General features: G+C 41.6%; 1 protein-coding gene across 48 annotated transcripts in view; it reads right to left on the minus strand.

Moving 5' to 3' along the window:
* The window catches only part of LOC18440529 (uncharacterized), a 56,135-nt gene that overhangs the window by 18,804 nt on the left and 19,318 nt on the right, over window positions 1-18,013 (minus strand). For 23 of the 48 annotated variants that reach the window (XR_016044429.1, XR_016044420.1, XR_016044417.1 and 20 more), the window contains exon 1: window positions 16,822-17,242. The gene's annotated coding sequence lies outside the window, so the exon portion shown is untranslated. The other 25 variants (XM_088851785.1, XM_088851843.1, XM_088851888.1 and 22 more) reach the window with 5 other exon arrangements.

The raw sequence follows: 18,013 nt of genomic DNA on the forward strand, positions 1-18,013 counted from the left end.
GGTGGACAGGTTCGGCAGGCACATTGTGTAGTAAAAACAAGCAGTTTGTCTCTTTCAAGTGCTTATTATAAGAAAGCCTTGGATAACTGATGCACAAATGAATGACCAATACAAATAATTCTTTTTTCTGTTTATCAAAAAAATCCATTCTTTGTGCAACTTAAACAAGATTTTAAATAAACCATGCAAAAGACAGCACAAACCAATAAATAATGCCAAAAGACAAAAACATCAAATTAAGTAAAATCCATAGCAAGAATATTTCCTCATTCTTCAACTTATGTAGAGGAGTTGTCTTTCCAGTGTTGCCAAGTACTAGACAAGGGATCTTGACCACTTATCAGCGTAGGGAAGCAAGAACACCATAAAACCAGTCAAGTAGAAACACAAATCCAGCCTAAATAAATCCCTCAAGGGAAAAAAGAGGAAGAAAAATAAAATATGAGAAACAACTTGAAATATGAGAAAATGGACTACAAAGACAACCATATTTAAACAAAAAATCCAAAAATAAGAAAAATAAAAGGACAAAAGAAAACAAAAGTTGAGATATGAAAGTGAAAAATGGAGAAAAAACCTGAATGTACATTTCAAGTCAAACCCTCATATATGTAGATTAGTGTGGAAGAAAGCCTAATACTAGTTTGAAGAGCAAGAGTGCAACAAGAGAATCGCAATAAAGAGTTTCTCTCTCTAAAAAAAAAACAAAGAGTATGTAAGACATATGAGAGTGGATTTTTCTAGTAGTACAGCTTTTTATTTTACCAAGTGTCTAAAATGCTAACACCATAAAATCAAAATCACTCCCATCATTACCCTTGTGTGTGATGGATGGCTTGAGAGAACAAAGGCCTAAATTCTCATCATTACCATCACACGACATGTACACTAGATAGGCGTCCAGGTGGACCTTTTGGATAAGGGTGTGTGACATGTACATATATAGAAAACATTACTCCTTGCAACACTGGACTGTGTTGGAAGGACCCATGGAGCATATTGCTGAAATGGAGGCATGGACTTGTCCTCAAAGACAGACCAGTAATCTATGGTCTAGAATCGTATCTCCTTCCCTTTATTGGCTGAATTTGATAGTCCAATCATGAACCCTTGTGAGAGGTTGTAGGTCATGGAAACTATTGGGTCCGTTTGAGAAGGTGCAGTGAGATGCAGTCTCTAGAGAGGATGAGTCCTCAGTATATTTGTCATAATCCTAACTCTATGGATCCTTCACATCAAATCTTCTTAGATATGTTTAAATATGTTAATTATTTTTTAGATAATTAAAATAAATTTTTAGACCTCTCTAGGTATTTTATTTTATTGAGAAATGATTTTTAACTAAGAAAAAAATCAATTTTCTGGATTTATTTTAATTAAAGAGAAAAATAAAATATTTTGAGATTTTCTAAACTTATTTTATTATTTAAAATTATGTTTAAAGTATTTGGGGCTTATTGGGGTACATTGGGCCCACCATATTATGGGACGTAGGGCCCACATGGCCACCCTATGGGTGGGCACCCCACCTCCTCCAAACTTTCCTAAAATGAAAGATGGCAATTATGCCATATGTTGACTTGATATTTTAAGAAACCTTTTGTGCAGAGATTTTAATTGATTTCAAAATAGGGAGGTGTAAGAAATTAATTGTGATTGATTTATTACTTCCTCTACACAATATTTGACAGGAATGGAGTTGTGGAAACTGAGGTATAATGGTTATATCTCATCCTTTTAATCATAATGGCTGATCTAAAGGATGAATGGATGAGATCCCTTCACCCCGCATATCTCCAAGATCAAAGGTCAAGATTAAGTCTCACAAAGATGGCAAAACCCTAAACCCAAGAACCTTAGCCTTTATTCTATATAAAGTGGCTATGGGTGGGGCTCATTCTCTACACTTGATCTCTCTCTCTGTGCCTGAGGAGTGACACACCACTCTCTAAATATCTATCTCTTCCGTTCTCTCCAAACTTTAGGGTTTAAGAAGGAAAACTAAGCCAAGGGGTGGCACACCCAAGCCACATGGCCTAGCCCTAGGTCTTGGCCTTATGTTCATGTGTTGAGCCTTGGTCAAGCATATATTATGTTATGCTCTCTCCTGGTTTTTTTGCCTAGGCTTCCCAAACTTGTGAGACAAGTTTTTGGACTTAGATCCCGTGTACCGTTGGTGGATAAAACCCGGTGTGGGGTGTGCTAAGTCCTTAGGGTAACCTAAGGCAAGATATAAGGTATTCTCTTAGTTTATGTTCTTTTGATTCTATTGCATCTTTATTTCCGGATATGTATTTAGAATGTATTTTAATTTTAATGGCAAGCAAGTGAGAGTTCTTGGTAATTTTATTTGGTTCATATTGTATACGGACACTTGTGAGTGATTCGGGTAGCAATACAATAAGAAAAAATAGAAAAAATTTAACTGGTAGTGATTTGTCTGGTCACATTGTCCACCTTTCAAGAGGGGTGTACCAAAGTACCACTGCTCCATAAGGGCTTGGGCTGGTGACTCAGCTAAGTCCAAATAACAAATCAATGAGGTACACATTATTGAGAGGCATCCATGATTTGTTTGATCTGGAGGAAGAAGCATGTATTGAAAGGCATCCATGATTTGTTTGATCTGGAGGAAGAAGCATGTTTCTCATGTTTTAAGTATGTTTGTATCCAAATTTCTTAACCCTGGTAAGCAAGGACCATATGGATGGATCATGTCCAACATAGGGGTTTAGTCTTGGTAAACAAATGTAATGCAGTAGAGGAAGAAGAGGTGGGAGTCTCATGTTGTTGTTTTTTTTGAGGAAAGGTTAACTTGTATTAACATTGTAAGAGATTACAAGATTAGAGTTCCGAAGTCACACGGCCAGGGACTCGATAAAAAATCACAAGATCAAATTTGTACAGTGGCTTATAACAATGCCCAGTTACTGGTTTTACATCGTAGTTTAAAGAAACAGGAAAGAGGGCTTATAGAGTCGCCCTTGTACAATGATATACAAAAAGCTGTCAAAAAACTCCTGTGCAAAAAATTGACTAATGTGCAAAAACTCAGGCTGAGATGTGGAGGTAGTATACCCCTAGTCCTAAGTCAAAAAAGGTGGACCCAGGTTGTACTTCTTGTCCTTGTCTTCTAGCTCCCTCTTTCGCCAGCCGATCTGCGGGGTCGTTGGACGTCCTCCAAGTATGCATCCAGGAGACGTCCATAGCCCTGCAAATGTGATGTATCTCATCAAATAATGGAATAAGGTACCACAGTGGGGGGTTAGAAGAACTAGCCTAAGAAAGGACATTCTTAGAGTCCCCTTCCACAATGAGGTGTGGGCCCCATGCCGGACTGTAGTTTTTGAGAACGTGCAAAAGGGCCAAACTTTCGGCTTGGGTGGAGTCCTTAAGGCCAATGTACTCTGAAAGAGTTAGGAGGACGGAGCTTTCGTGGTATCTATAAACTCCTCCAACCCCTGCTGGGCCCAGGTTGCCTAAGGAGCACCCATCAAAATTTAGTTTGATCATTCCTTGAGGGGGGGCTGCCAGTTATTTGACCTTGTAATAGATTGAGGTCGAAGATGAAGGAGGTTGGCCCAATGGGGAAAGAGGAAACTCCCTAGTATGCCTTTAAAGGTCTTTTGGTTTGAGGCCCAAAATGTAACAAAAGAAACAGCTCTGAGATATATAATCGAGGGTTGGAGTTTGCATCCACGAAATATTCTAGAGTGTCTTTCGAGCTAAATGGACAAGATGATAGCTGCTACCATAGCCTTCCAAATGATTCTCCCAGCTTTGGGCTAGCAGGAATGTGGTTCAAAAGAGATTAGGTCCTTGACCGATGGGGGAGTAACCCAACTGATTCGAAACAGTTGCAGAACTGTACCCCATAGTTCGAAGGAGAAATCATAGAGGATGAAGAGATGGAGGTTGGTCTCCTCTTCCCTTTCACCCAGAGCGCACCTGATAGGAAGCTGGACCCCTATTTTCTGGAGTTTGTCCACCGTTAGAGTTTTGTGAGAGGAGGCAAGCCAATTGAAAGTTTTTACTTTAGGTGGGCCTATGGTTGTCCATACTCTATTATGCACCGAGCTCAAAAGCCCTGAGTGCATGGATGGCAGAGTCAAACTTTTATAGAAAGAGGCAACCGAAAAAATTCTGAAAGGTGTGAAAGTCCAAACAATAGCGTCACTGCCTTGAGACTGGAAAAACAGAGTGTAAGATAGATGAGAGCACCTGGAACTGATTGGATTCATCTTCTATTAGGCTCCTTTAGAAAGAAGGGCTCCAGACTCTTCGATCTCCGGAGAGAACCACTTCCTCCACAACTATAGCATAGGCATTGCGTGTTAGAGAGAAGAGTGAGGGGAAGGCCTCCCTCAAGGGAGAGGATCCTAGCTACAAATCAGTCCAAAAAATGACTCTTGTTCTATCTCTTGGGAGGACTCTGATTGAACTTTTGAAAAGAGTAAAAGCAGTGGAGAGAGATTTCCAAGCACCTGCTACTTTGTGTTTCTGGATTCTATCAGGTAGCCAGGCATCCTCAGAGATGTGGTATTTGTGCTCGAGGACCAGGGCCCACAGAGCACTCGGCTGGTTGGCTAAACGCCACCACCATTTCCCGAGAAGGGCCACATTGTGCGTTCGGAGGTTTTTGATGCCTAGGCCACCCTGGTTTCTAGGACGGCACACAATGTCCCAGGACACATTGTATTTCTTCTTTTCTGCCTGCCCCGACCACAAGAAGTTCCTCATCAGCTGGTTGAGTCGATTGGCCACAAAAGCAGGCATATGGAAGATTGACATGAAGTAGATTGGCGAGTTCGCGAGAGTGGCTTTGATCAAAGTCGCTCTCCCTGCCATTGAAAGGAATCTGCTCTGCCACCCAGCCAGGCACCTATCTACCTTGTCTATAACTGTTGACCAGTGTCTTTTCTTAGGGCTACTGAGCCCCAGAGGTAAGCCAAGGTAGGTGCTTGGGAGGTCCTCCATCTAGCAATCCCAACCAGGCAAAAGGTCACGAACTTGTGTTGTGGTCATGCCAACACCCACCATTATGGACTTGAGCACATTCACTTTGAATCCCGTTGCCTTTTGGAAGCAATGGAGAAACAATTTAAGGATGTCCACTTCTCTAGATGAGGCCTCCAAGAAAACAAGGGTGTCATCCGCATACTGAAGATGCGACACCGTGGGGCCAAGTCTGCTGGTCTTGAAGCCTGTGAGCAATTCCGCCTGGAAGAGTCTAGAAATAGAGCGATTAAAAACTTTAGCCGCTATCGTAAAGAGGAAGGGAGAGAGGGGATTGCCTTGGCGGAGTCCCCTTGAAGACGGAAAGAAACCTTTGGGTGACCCATTAATAAGGATTGAGAAATGTGGACGGGAGCAGCAGCCTCTCATCCACTTTCTCCATTTCTCCTCGAAACCCATTCTGGCCATGGTCTCATCCAAAATCAGTCCACATGGTCATAGTCTCCCAGTCGATTTTGAAAATGAGACCTAGTTGCTTAGAAAGGTGTCTGGAATGGATGCATTCATGGGCCACCAATGCCCCATCCAGAATTTGTCTGCCTCTGAGGAAAGCAGATTGAGAGGAGGAGATAGCAGTTGGAAATACATGTTGTAGCCTTGTGGCTAAAGTTTTGGCTAGGAACTTGTATGAAGAGTTGAGGAGACTAATTGACCGATAATCTTTAATTTCCTCAGCTCCTTCTACCTTAGGGACCAACGCCAAGAAGGTGGCGTTCAAAGCTTTATGGAGAGTGCCTCTGTTGAAGAACTCTTCGAAGAAGAGAAGGAAGTCGGGACGAAGGATCTCTCAGAAAGCCTTTAAAGGGGCTAACTGGCATCCGTCCGGACCAGGTGTTTGTCTTTGGGTAGAGCATCGAGAACTTGAATGATTTCATCTTCGGAAAAGGGTCTCTCTAACCACAAGGCTTGGTCTTCAGAGAGAGTTAAGAAGTCAAGGGAGGTCATCCTAGGTCTCGACCCTGGGGGGGTAGAGTAAAGGGACTGAAAAAACGATAGAATTTCTTGCTTAATTTCTCCCGATTGGGTAAGATAATAATTGTTGAATTTAATCATCGATACAATGTTGTCTCTCCTGCGACAATTGGCTATTCGATGGTAGGTTGTATTGTGGTCCCCCTCTTTCAACCAGGAGACGCGAGATCTTTGGTACCAGTAGGTCTCTTCTTTTTTGAGGGTTAAGAAGTAGTCCAGTTTTGATTTGGTTCTCAGTTGCAACTCAGAAGTATCCAGATGTTGGGTTTCCTCTAGGACATCCAAGTTTTTGATGGTTTCTAACAGGTTAGTTTTGATAAGGGAGAAGTTGACATGGAAGGATTTGCTCCAAGTTTTCAAGGCAGACTTAAGAAGTTGGAGCTTGGTCGGAAGTATGTACCCTGCTCTACCAGATACCTGAGATGCCAATGAGTTCACCAGGTTTGGACGAGAGAGTGGATATTAGCCTCTTACAGCTAGTGAAGTTCAAAACGGAAGGGAGGCGCCTATTGATTGCTTTGGTATCCAAGAGGATAGGGCAATGATCTGACGCTGGTTTGGGGAGCGCCTGAGAAAGAGTTCTCGAGAATTTCTCCTCCCACTCCATAGAGATGAGGAATCTATCTAGCTTGCAGAGGGTAGGGTTAGGGGAATGACTGGACCACGTGTATTGACAGCTCTGAAGAGGGATGTCTAACAGATCATTGCGGCTAATAAAGTCTGAGAAATCCCTCATCTCTGGAGAGATTGAGGTTGAAGTATTTCTCTCGTAGGACCAACGAGTGACATTGAAGTCTCCTCCCACACACCAAACGAGATGTGGTAGGGAGGAAATGTGGTCCAATTCTAACCAAAACCTTTGCATGAGAAAGCAAGAGTTTGGCCCGTAAACAGCCGAAAATTTCCATTGGACGCCATCAGAGATGTTGGAGAGTAGGAGAGTTACTGAGAAACTTCCGATGAAGTGGTTGATTAGAGACAAGTCAAAGGGGTGCCAAACCACCCAAATCCCACCTGAAGCGCCATCGGCTGGCAACGAAATCCAATGGTATGGCCTGCTGCCCCACACTCGACGGATGAGCTGGTGGTTAGGGGCAAGTAGTTTAGTTTTTAACAAGGCTAGGATAGTGGGGGACAGTTTGGAAGTGAAAGCTCTGACCACGGACTTCCTAGAGGACTGTCCTAAGCCGCTCACGTTCCAGATAAGAACCTTCATTTTTTGGAATAATGGACGTGGGAGGAGACTAATCTAAGAGACCTCCTTAGGCGGTCCTCTGATGCCAAGGGCGAAGAGACGTCTAAGGGCTGGCCAGTAAATGGTAAGGATGAGAAGAGATTGCAGAGTTTCCTTTGTCCTCTGAGTCTCACCTGCAACCTACTCTGAGCGTCAGCAGTCATAAACATGTGGGCAGGTCCTTTAGGGCCATCATAATCGAATCCCATGAGTCTGCACATCGAGAGCATCCTTTCATTGACCATGTTCGACTCCTCCCTGTTTGCTTTCGTTTGGTGCTCATCTCTGCCGTCCTCCATTGACACTTCTCTTGGCAAAGCTTGAGAGGAAAAGGTGGTGGTCTCTTATGCTATGTCCTCTGGTACCAAGGAGTCCAGAGCCAACTTTGAGACACTGTCTAGCTTTTCCAGAAGCTCTTGTATATCTGGAGACTCGAGGAGGTTTGCGAGATCCAAGATAGCTAGGTCGGGAGAAGGAGAGGAAGGGTTCGAAGGATACAGGTCAAAGGGAAGAGAAGGGAGAGGCGGAGAACAGGCTCAAGCAAAGCCAAAGGAAGGAGGTGTTGAGAGGTAGAAAGAGAACCAGGAGGGGAATAAGCTAGAGAACCAAGGGGAACAAAAGGGATATCAACAGGGGACGGAGTAAGAGAGGGAGAAGGCGAGTAAGCTGAAGGGGCTAAGAGTCCGTGAGTAGAGAAAGGGAGCTAGCCATAAGGGATGTAGGCCAGAAAGAGGTGGGACTGGTAGGAGGAATAGGTGGAGACGACGTAAGGAAAGTTGGGGGCCACGCGCCAAATGTGAACTAGGTGAGTGACAAAGGTGATGTGGAGGGATAACAGGTCAGAGAGGAGCGCCGGGTCAGGAGGAGAGGGGTCCATCGAAAGGACTGTAACAATGCCTAGAGGCACCAAACCTCTGGATGATAGAAGGTCCAAAAGCTTGAGGCCGAGTAACAGAAGGTCATCAGAGGAAAAGGGGCAAAAGGAGAGGGAGAAGGGGCACAGGGAGGGAAGTGCTAGGGAGGTGGGTAGAGGTCCAGTCGGCCTAACCTTAGGGAGGAGCTGGGAAGAGCACAAATCATTGGGGCTGTCAACAGAAGCAGCTTCTGGAGGTGCAGGAGGAAAGGAAGAAGGAGGAGGGAAAGCGGGAGACGAAGCTACAGGGATGGGCTGCGGAGGGTGCATGCTTCCCAACGGAAACGAGGACACGTGGCCAGGAGGGGAAGGGGCATTGCCTAGTGGCACGAGGGTGGCTGAGGGAGCGTCAGCGGGGGCTGCATACTATACGCGGATGGGGACAGCTGTACAGCTGAAGTCGGTTGTGGCAGGAGGGGAGGGGAGCATGGGTAGTCTCATCGACTGGCACGTGGTCAAGGGTAGGTGAGAGGGGTGGACAAATGGAAGGCGACGAAGGGGTGAGAAGATCGAGAGACAGAGAATAGACAGATTTGGGCTGAAGGTGTAGACGGTCCTTATCTTGCGGGGGAAGAGAGAGAATCCACGTTAGGGTGGTCAAGTTCTAGAGGGTTTTTAGAGCTTGACAGGCCGGGTTGGTCCTCAAGTCGGGGAGAAAGAGGAAGCGGGGAGGAGTCCTCCAAACTTCTTTCCCGGGTCGATGTGAGGAAGTGGGCCTCTCTTGAGGGAAGGGCAAAGCTAAGGAACCCTTGCTCTGGTTTATCGGGTCAGGGACCGGAACTGAGACCCAACAAGCAGCTTTCAGGGGCTTACTCTGGGTGGCCAGGTTATGACTCAGGTAACCTGACTTAATCGGGCCCGGGTCGAAGGAGCGTCTTGGGGGTCTACTGCGTGATCTCTTTTTCCTTTCCACCACTGTCCAAGAAGCTGGGTTTTTCGGCACCAGAAAAAGATGTTCCTGTCTCAGAAAACTAGAGGAGGGGGGTGAGGGTCGAGCCCAGGAAGTAGAGACAGGGTAAAAGAGGTCTTCGGCTTCAAGCCAGACAGTTCGAGGGATCCGACAGGGATCAAGGACCTCCATAAGAAGACGAATGGCTCTCAGAGGAAGGGATTCCATGGAGATCCAATGGATGGAAATGAGAGAACCACAAACAGCAGTTATTCTACGGAAAGTTTTTGGCGACCACACATGAAGGGGAATGTGAGTTAGGGTGAGCTAGATCGTTGTTTCTTGAAGGCTCCTTCATCCGGAGACCAGGCCCAAAGTGAGCATGAAGCTTCTTTAAAAGGCAGGCCAGTAACATCCTGTAAAGCCAACTTAGCTCCTGTAGAAGACGAGAAAGAGAACAAGACTTCTCCACTCGAAAGGCAACTGCAACAGAGGTTAGGCTTCTTCCAGTATCCCCGTGCCCATTTCTCAATCCCTCTAATGTCATCCCGTCTAGGTTCGAAACTTTCAATCAAGGAGGCGTTTAGTTTGGATCTGTAAGTGGCCGAGGAAGAAGGAACACAGAACGATGCTCCCCTCTGACTCCACTAGGGAAGAAGGAACACAGAACGAAAGGTAAGGAGATGGGCCAAGAGTGTCCGGGAGATGGAGAACAAACGAAGGGGCCGAGGAAGGAGCAAAGAGGTGAGGAGGGTTAGGAGGGATAGGGTTAGCTGATTTGGAGGCAGTTACTACTTGGGCAAAGGAAGTGAGGCGGATTCTAGCTTGCGGAAGAGGAAGCTTAGGGTGAAGGCGAGAGGAGAGATTGTTGGAAGAAGGTTGGAGAAGATGAGTCTTAGGGTACAAATCATAGATACAAGCCAGGAATACGAAGGGTAGTAATGGCGACGCTTACCCTTCATCGCAATGTTTCCACTCTACACTATTATTCTTCCATTATTTTTACAGCTGCACAATATGATAAAAAAATATCAGTCTAGTTTTTTTTTTTTTTTTTTGTTACAACTTATACATGCATTTTCATTACATTGCATGGATGGAGATGAATGTGATAGAACAAGAGAGGGCAAAAACCGATGTGCTGCACTTTCTTAGTGACAATATGGAGTCTTTGGAAGAATCAAAATGGTGAAAAAAATCCAAGCAAGATCATGACCTCATGAAGAACTAGTCAAACCCTTGACCCAAAAAAAAAAAAAAAAGAAAGAATGAAAAATCAAAGGACCAAAGCTCGTGAAGAACTAGTTAACCCTTGACCCAAAAACAGTCGCAAATCTTCAAGGTTCGAGACCCAAGCCTCAAAAGAGATTGGATTCACCACCAACCACGGAGAAAATAATGAAATGGTAAGCTGAATTTTTTGAGCTACAAAGAGAAGCACTAGACTTGCATGGTTTTTGGATATCACATGAAACAAACAAGGACACAATTAAAGATCCATGCAGTACTTTTGGTATTGAGGGTTCTTTGGCAGAAATAACATAGTCTCGTATGGATTGAGAAACCTAAATATAACTTTGAGGATTGATATTATCTAAAGTGATTAACTAAATGTGATTTGTTGGTTTAAAAGGCAATCTCTAGATCATATGGAATACATGGGTTTATTTTGTAGAAGTACAGACTCAATGTTCAATATGTATTTATTGAACAATGTGAGGTCTTGCAAGCCCAACGGGATATGAAAAGCCATTAGTTAACATTAATGAAAAAGTTCAAGTTATGCTTGGGTCTATATGAAGCAGTCATTCCAGGAGCATTAACAAGAAATTTGATCTTGATTTATAGTTTCGTTTTTTTTTTTCCTTTTCTGATCTGTTTTTTAAATGAGTAAAGTGGGTGTTTTATTCATGTTTGTAGTATCAAAGAACCATGCACAAAAAATAACTGCACCAAATCTACGACAATGCCCAAAAAGTGGACCGACATTCTGATACTAAAAGTGATCAATTGAAGGCTCCCTTCCCATTAGAAGCTCGCTTCAGTACTCCACTAATTGGATTTTCAACAGAAAGAAGGCATTTAGCATTTTCCATTAAAATATAGGAAACGAATAGAAATTCAATATTCCAAGTATAAGAAGCACAAAAGAAACGAGATACAAAATATAAAGTATTACAAAAGCTCTATCAGAGCAAAGGTCAAACATGAACATGTAATATGAAGAACAGTGTAATTCGTATGGCATGAGTGCATCGGAAGCCGAATAAATCGCCTTTAAGAGCCTTGCCGCTTGGTTTTTTGATTTTCACCCTCATATATTCATATGTGTTTAGGTACTCATATTTTTGAACTCCTAGGAGTGTGGCTCTAATTGAGTGAAAGTAACCATTAGAGTAATGGGTGCCACATCCATGGGTGAAAGATGTTGTGTGAGGAAGGATCTATGGATAAAACAGGCCATGTGATATGCGCTACTTGGAAGAGAAAGATCATCACGGAAGGTGTACTCTAATTGGATGAAAAGGCCATTAGAGTAGGGCTTTACTTGGATGAAATAAGCTACTAGAGTTGGTTGGAGCTGATTCTTTCTAGGACATAGGGGGCTCCATCAATCTCGCCTTGGCATGTGAAAAGGCATTGACTTGGAGGATCCAGGGTCGTGGATGTGTATAGTCTTTGTAATATGCACAGCCAAAGAGGATCCAGGGTGGTGGATGTTGAGCCCGAAGGAAACCAAGACTCTATTGAGAAAAGCGGGACAAGAGGAAACCAAGACCCTATTGTGCAATGAGATGGTGTTTTGTCAAGGCGAGTGCCTAAAAGCCTCTGCATGGCATCCTACGCAGCACGCAAGCATAATGACATTGGACAAAAATGGGTATGAGAGGCGTACTTGGTTCTTCATTTGCATGTAGTTGGACTCCCCTTGCACTAAAGAAAAAGATCAAAACACTCCTATGCAGTTCTTGATCTTTGTGAGCACAAACTTGTCCTTAAAGTGATATCTATGGCTATCCATGCTCCCTCTAGGCCTTGGTTATCTTTGATAAGCTAACCACAAGCCCATTGCATGGGAGACATGTGGATCATGGATTTGTTGGGTTGGCTTGAAGTCCAAAGTTTGGTCATAGGGTGGTCAAGGAACTTTTAGTTGACGATCTGGTACCATTGCTAGGAAAGATTAATAAAAAAAAAATTTGTGCTTTAAAAAGATAAAAAAGAAATAAAAAAAAAGATAAAGTATGCTTCCAAGATAGGGTGGTGATGTACTTGAATCTGATCCTCCTATTATAAAACCTAATGCCAAAGGCCATGCTAGAAGAATATTAGACAAATGGCTAGAAGAAGACAAAGTAGATAGGACAATAATGTCAAGCTTCATGGAGGGAAATTTGATTAGCGTTGTAGCGGACTACATCGCAGAAAATATGATGGGTGCCTTGCCTAAAAAATATGAGATTAACTCTAAGACCCAAGTTCAACTCCAACTAGAAAAGTACAATTCTTGAAGGGTGAGAGAAATAGACTTGGTCACCGAGCATGTTAATAAAAATGTCCTCGTAAAAGACACATTTGCGAACACAATACCGGACCACATACCAACCTCTATAGTCCTAAACAATCTAACCCCATCATGGGAGCACACTATGTTGGGCATTAGTGGACTTATTGGCTTCGCACCCTTTGTGTAGGATTTCCTCCAAATACGTTAAAACCTTCACTTGCCCTTCTAGTGCTAGAAACCCTTTGTTCAACCTATTGTAAGTGAAAAACCTTAGTAACACACGCTTTGCCGAGCATATCATCCCATAATCTCTATGCCTCTCACAACTCCCCATTCTATTGTATGTCAATGTACTTGGATAAAACCCATTCTCAAACTCATTAAAAGCTTCCTCGCCGCTTTAAGTTTACCACCTTTACAAAGCCAATATATAGCATTATCGGGGTGCAGTTCCTCTTTAAGAGCTTCTTCCATAGCATATGAGCCTCATCAACCTTGCCATCTTGACATATAAGATAAAAAAATTTGCAACACGGGGTTGGGCATGGTATAAACTTCTTCTCAAGCATTTCATTAAAAAGGCTTAAGCCTGGCTTGGTCGCCCCTCTTTATGGTAAGAATTAATAACTACACCATACGTGACATCTTTTGGAAGAACTCAATTGTCCTCCATTTCACTATGAGCTTAACAGCCTCCATTAATTTCCCATTAACCATCAATTAAAACTGTGTAAGTTGAACTATCAGGGACCCAAACTCTGCTTATAATCTCATCCAAAAATACTTTTTACTCCAAAAAATCCACTCATAACTGTAAGTCACAGCTTACAGAGTTACAGTATTTGAAAAACAAAAAACCTAGCTTGGCATCTCCTCCAAAACCTAGAAAGCTGATTTCAAATCGTTCATTTAACATAAGGCCTTAATTAGGATATTGCACGTAAAAACAATTGGAAATATCCCAAATTTCCTGTAATTCCTATACAATACATATAATTAACCAAATCAAGCCTTTTGGTTTAAATCATTGCATTCAAAAGAGTATTAAAAGAACTGACTTGTTTATCCCAAACTCATTTATCCTGAAAAAGGGCTGAAGGGCCAACTTGGGCTTGTTTGCAAAGCCATAGTTTGGAATAACATTTATGAATGTTATTTCACTGAAATTCTGGAATCCTTTAAATCTTTGCGTATAATTTCCATGGAATTCAAATCCCTAGCCATGGCTAGTTCTCTATGATCATATGATAAGTATCAGAATTATGAAAGAAATTGGGGTGATATTTCACAGCATGGTCAAAGAATTGTAAAGCTAGGTCTACATTTTGTTGTTGACTGATGATGTTTATGAGCCTCTTGGGTGAGAGTTTTAGACGCCAGTGAGTGAGAGGTGAGGGTATGGGGAATGGCAGCATAAATGACAATGCAGTGACAGTTTTGAGTTGTGGTGGCACTTGTGCATGAGTGCCATCGAGAAAAGGATTTCTGATAGTTACGGAGGATCCGGATGATATGCACTAAGTGATTGTAGGAAAGAGTAGTAGGCCCTTGTGACTGAAATTGAAAGCTTTAGGTATTGTGTGTTTACCTTCTGAATGGTTTTTTTTTGGCTCAACACTGCCTCATTATCAAGTCAGATTGGTCACTCAACAATTTGTTGAAAATTTGCTTGGTAGTATGATGAAAAAAGGCATCATCTTTCGATTGATAAATTTCTAATGGAAATGCAATTTCATGTGTAGTCTTGAAAAAGAGAAAAGAAGTTAGTAAAACTTGGTCCCCATTATCGGAATAGGTACATAGAATATGATGCCATAATACGGAATCTTTTATGAAAATGAAAGCATTTAGATGTGTGCTGAAAATACCGTGGAAAACTCTGATGAATTTTCCAACAAATATTTCATTAAAGGGAATATCTTTCAAAATTTATGCCTTTTTCAAACACTCAAACCATCAAAAAAAAAGAAAATAGCAAAAAAAAAAAAAAGAGTTAGTTAAGGATCTTAAAATATTTTTATCCCCATAGATGTTCAGCAAGTACGCAGAAAAGAAAAAAAAGAAAAAATCATCACATGCCTCATTTGTTCACAAGCTTCTACGCTATGTTATGTGAATAATCTATTAAAAATAATATTCATGAGTAAACTACCAAAATATCCCAATGTTAAAGAAATGAATGGGTTCATGTATGAGCATTTACACCACGGCCATGTCTGTATGTATGACAGACATTCATGGTTAATACTAAGCAGTGTTATTCCACATTGCTTGGGCCTTAGAAGCAGCCAGAGTAACTCAGCCAAGTGCGAGGTTGAGTGGACTAGGTCTGTGCATGACCCAAAAGCCCCTTAAAAAAAAGATTTCTTTAAAATGCTAATAAATAAAATAAAATATTTAAACCCGAAACAAAACTAAAAACAACATGTAAGGAATCCAAATAAGATCAAAAGAATATAACAAATTGGATTACAAAATATGGTTTAAGGTTGGAGATTCCAGAAAAATCAAACAAAAAAAATGCAAAAATAGGACATCTGACTATAAAAACTCACAAACCATTGTAAAGCATATCCAAATTACATATACATAAATTGATCCCACAAGTTCATATAATTCTTATGTTTTTTTCATTCTTTAAGGTACCCTTGTTGTACCCTGGAACTAAGGCAGGCCAAAATCTGATAGAACGAATGCCATGAACTAGAAAGAAGAATTAATAGATGTAAAATTCATGAAACGATCAAATCCAGATAGTCCAAAAGAGGGGAGACAAGAGAAATGACATATAGGTGTTGTCAATACGAGCTGACCTTTGTTTTGCATGGCATATCTTCAGGGTGTGCATTCTTGTTGAGGCTTTGTTAAACCTCATTTATAGTGCAAAACTTTCATATATTCACTTCTCGTGTTTCGTGAATAAGTTTATTGAGTTTAGTTGGAATGCAACAAACCCAGTTGTATGGAGCAGTCTTACTCTCAAAATCCCATAAATTTCTCTCTAATGCTTTATCTAGAAAGAAAAGATGGTGATGAGAGATTAGGATGCATCTAACCTTGCTATGTGTACATAAGAGAATCCATATGTACATTGCATGTTCTTTCTTTCTAAGTTGTAAGTCAGGCTAATTCTTATAAGCCTTGTTCAGTTGACAGACGCATCATTGGACAAGGCTTCTCTCCCTCCACTACTTCACTCTTACACCCCTCCTGAAATCCATTTTTAACCAATTAAATAATCAACCAATCAAAATACTCACCCATCACAATGCTCCCATTTTTAACGAAAAAATATTCCTCAAAAATCCTCTCTCTCTCTCTTCTGTACTTTACCAGAATCGAAAATCACGGTTACATTTATGCGAATCTCCGAGATTATGATTACCATTAACCTCCCTCGTGCCTCAACTCAATTCAAACACCTCCAAATCGCAGATGTCAGATATATACCAAATGCAAAGCGACTGGTAATAATATCTCAAAAAGTGCATGTCCGAAAATAGAATTGGAGGGTTATGTCTCCCCCACTGACTTACCCACAAAAAAAAATTTTGGAGGGTTATGGCCGACATTCTTACCGGCTTATCATTTCAATAGAGTTGGTACTCCCTGTAACATATCCCATAGCATTTCCATCACAGTGAGCTTCTCTATCTGCTATCTCTCATTTAAATAAAAATGGTGCAGAAAAAATTCGTTTAACACTTTAAGGCTCTATTTGACAAAACAGAATCTGGATATTCATATTTTTAGAAATATGAGTATAGCCTTAACCAGTTTTCCATATATATGAACTATAAATTATTCTAAATATGCATTTTTCTAAGCATGTTTGACTGTCCAGCTCTATCTTAAAATTTTGTCGCATTACTGTCCACCTCCATCTTAAACTTGTCACATTACTGCAAAGAGAAGAGAGAGAAAGAGAAGTAGAGATAGGAAGAGAGGAGTACTGTAGCTAATTACAGGTTAGAAAATAGAGAAGTAGCCAATCAATCTTTTTTTCTTCAGGGAGAGTATAAATAATGCTACAGAATTTAGTTTAGAGAGAAATGTTAATTTAGAAAGAGGGAAACATTAAAAAAGCCTGTCCCATTTATAGTACGCATTGAAATTTTTGGATAGAGAGAGGAGAGAGTACCCATTTCAACTTCCTTCACCTCCAAGCCTCCCTCCAATAGGAGAGAGAGAAATTCGAGAGAGAGAAAGCAATACCTAGGTGAAAAGTCTTGGCATACTCTATCGTTCACAAAAAAAAAAAAAAAAGTCATGGCATACTCTGCTCAAACCTTGCGACATTTATCGTATGCTTCATTGAGGACTTCCAAGGATGGCCTTGCCAGGTTTCACATCCATAACCAGATAAGAGCTCCTCTTTTCTCTCACTAGAGCGGCTTGCTAAGTAAGTTTTAATGCCCTATATAGCAGCCTTTCAGCAAAAACGGTCTTCAGTCCCCCATGAGCGGTGATTGTTGAGAAACAAATGGTTCGTGGTAAGAGAGAGAAAGATGGTTTGCAAAATGTGTGGATCTATAAAGGGTGAGAATGACAGTTAGTCTGGGTAGTTGGACTTTGCCATAGTCTAAGCGGGGGAAGAGTCCAGAAAATTGAAAGAGAAGGAAGATGGAGAGATTTTGGGGGATGGAGAGAGATTGAGAGTGGGGAAGAAGAGATTAAAGAAAGAGGAGAGCAGTAGATGATCAGAAAAGAGGTCGGGCAGGTGAAATTTACCTATTTTTATTCCTTTGGCTCATACAGTACAGCTCGGCTCAGCTACACTCGGCTCGGCTCAGCTACACTCGACTCGGCTCAGCTACACTTGGCTCAGCTCGGCTTAAAACGGCTCGGCTTAGCTTGTGTCGGCTTAACTCAGTTTATATCGGCGCGACTCAACTCGACTCGGCTCAGCTACACTTGGCTCAGCTCGGCTTAAAACGGCTCGGCTTAGCTTCTGTTGGCTTAACTCAGTTTATATCGACGCGACTCAACTTTTATGGGCTTAGCTTGGCTCATGTCGGCTTGGTTGAATTAAATTTTCACTGCTTTTAGCCGAAATTAGCCGATAAAAGCCTAGCAAGTCTATCTGAGCCGAGCCGATATTTGTCCAAGCCGAGCAGAGCCGAGCTGAGCCGAAGTAAGCCAAGCCAAGCCGATCCAAGCCTATATAAGCTGAGCTGAGTGAGAAAAAATAAAATAGTCAACCTACGAAAAAAAACAAAGCCATAAACATAAATTTACGTTTCCACAAGAAAATTAGTGGAATTTTGAAATTAACGAAATTCATTGAAATTTTTAAATAGCGATATCGTGGAATTTCAATGAAATTTAGAACATCAGACAAATTTTGGAGTTCATTTTTTATTCCAAAATTAAACGATCTTTTTTTTCCATTTCGGCAACAAATTGTTGTCAAAAGATCAGAAATAGACAATCTTCAAATTTTTAAAAGTTAATTAGGGTTCCATATCCCAATTCTTTGCT

This window comes from Amborella trichopoda, chromosome 1 (assembly GCF_054954075.1).
Source record: "Amborella trichopoda isolate Santa Cruz 75 chromosome 1, AtrichopodaSantaCruz75HAP2 v2.0, whole genome shotgun sequence".
NCBI lineage: Eukaryota > Viridiplantae > Streptophyta > Magnoliopsida > Amborellales > Amborellaceae > Amborella > Amborella trichopoda.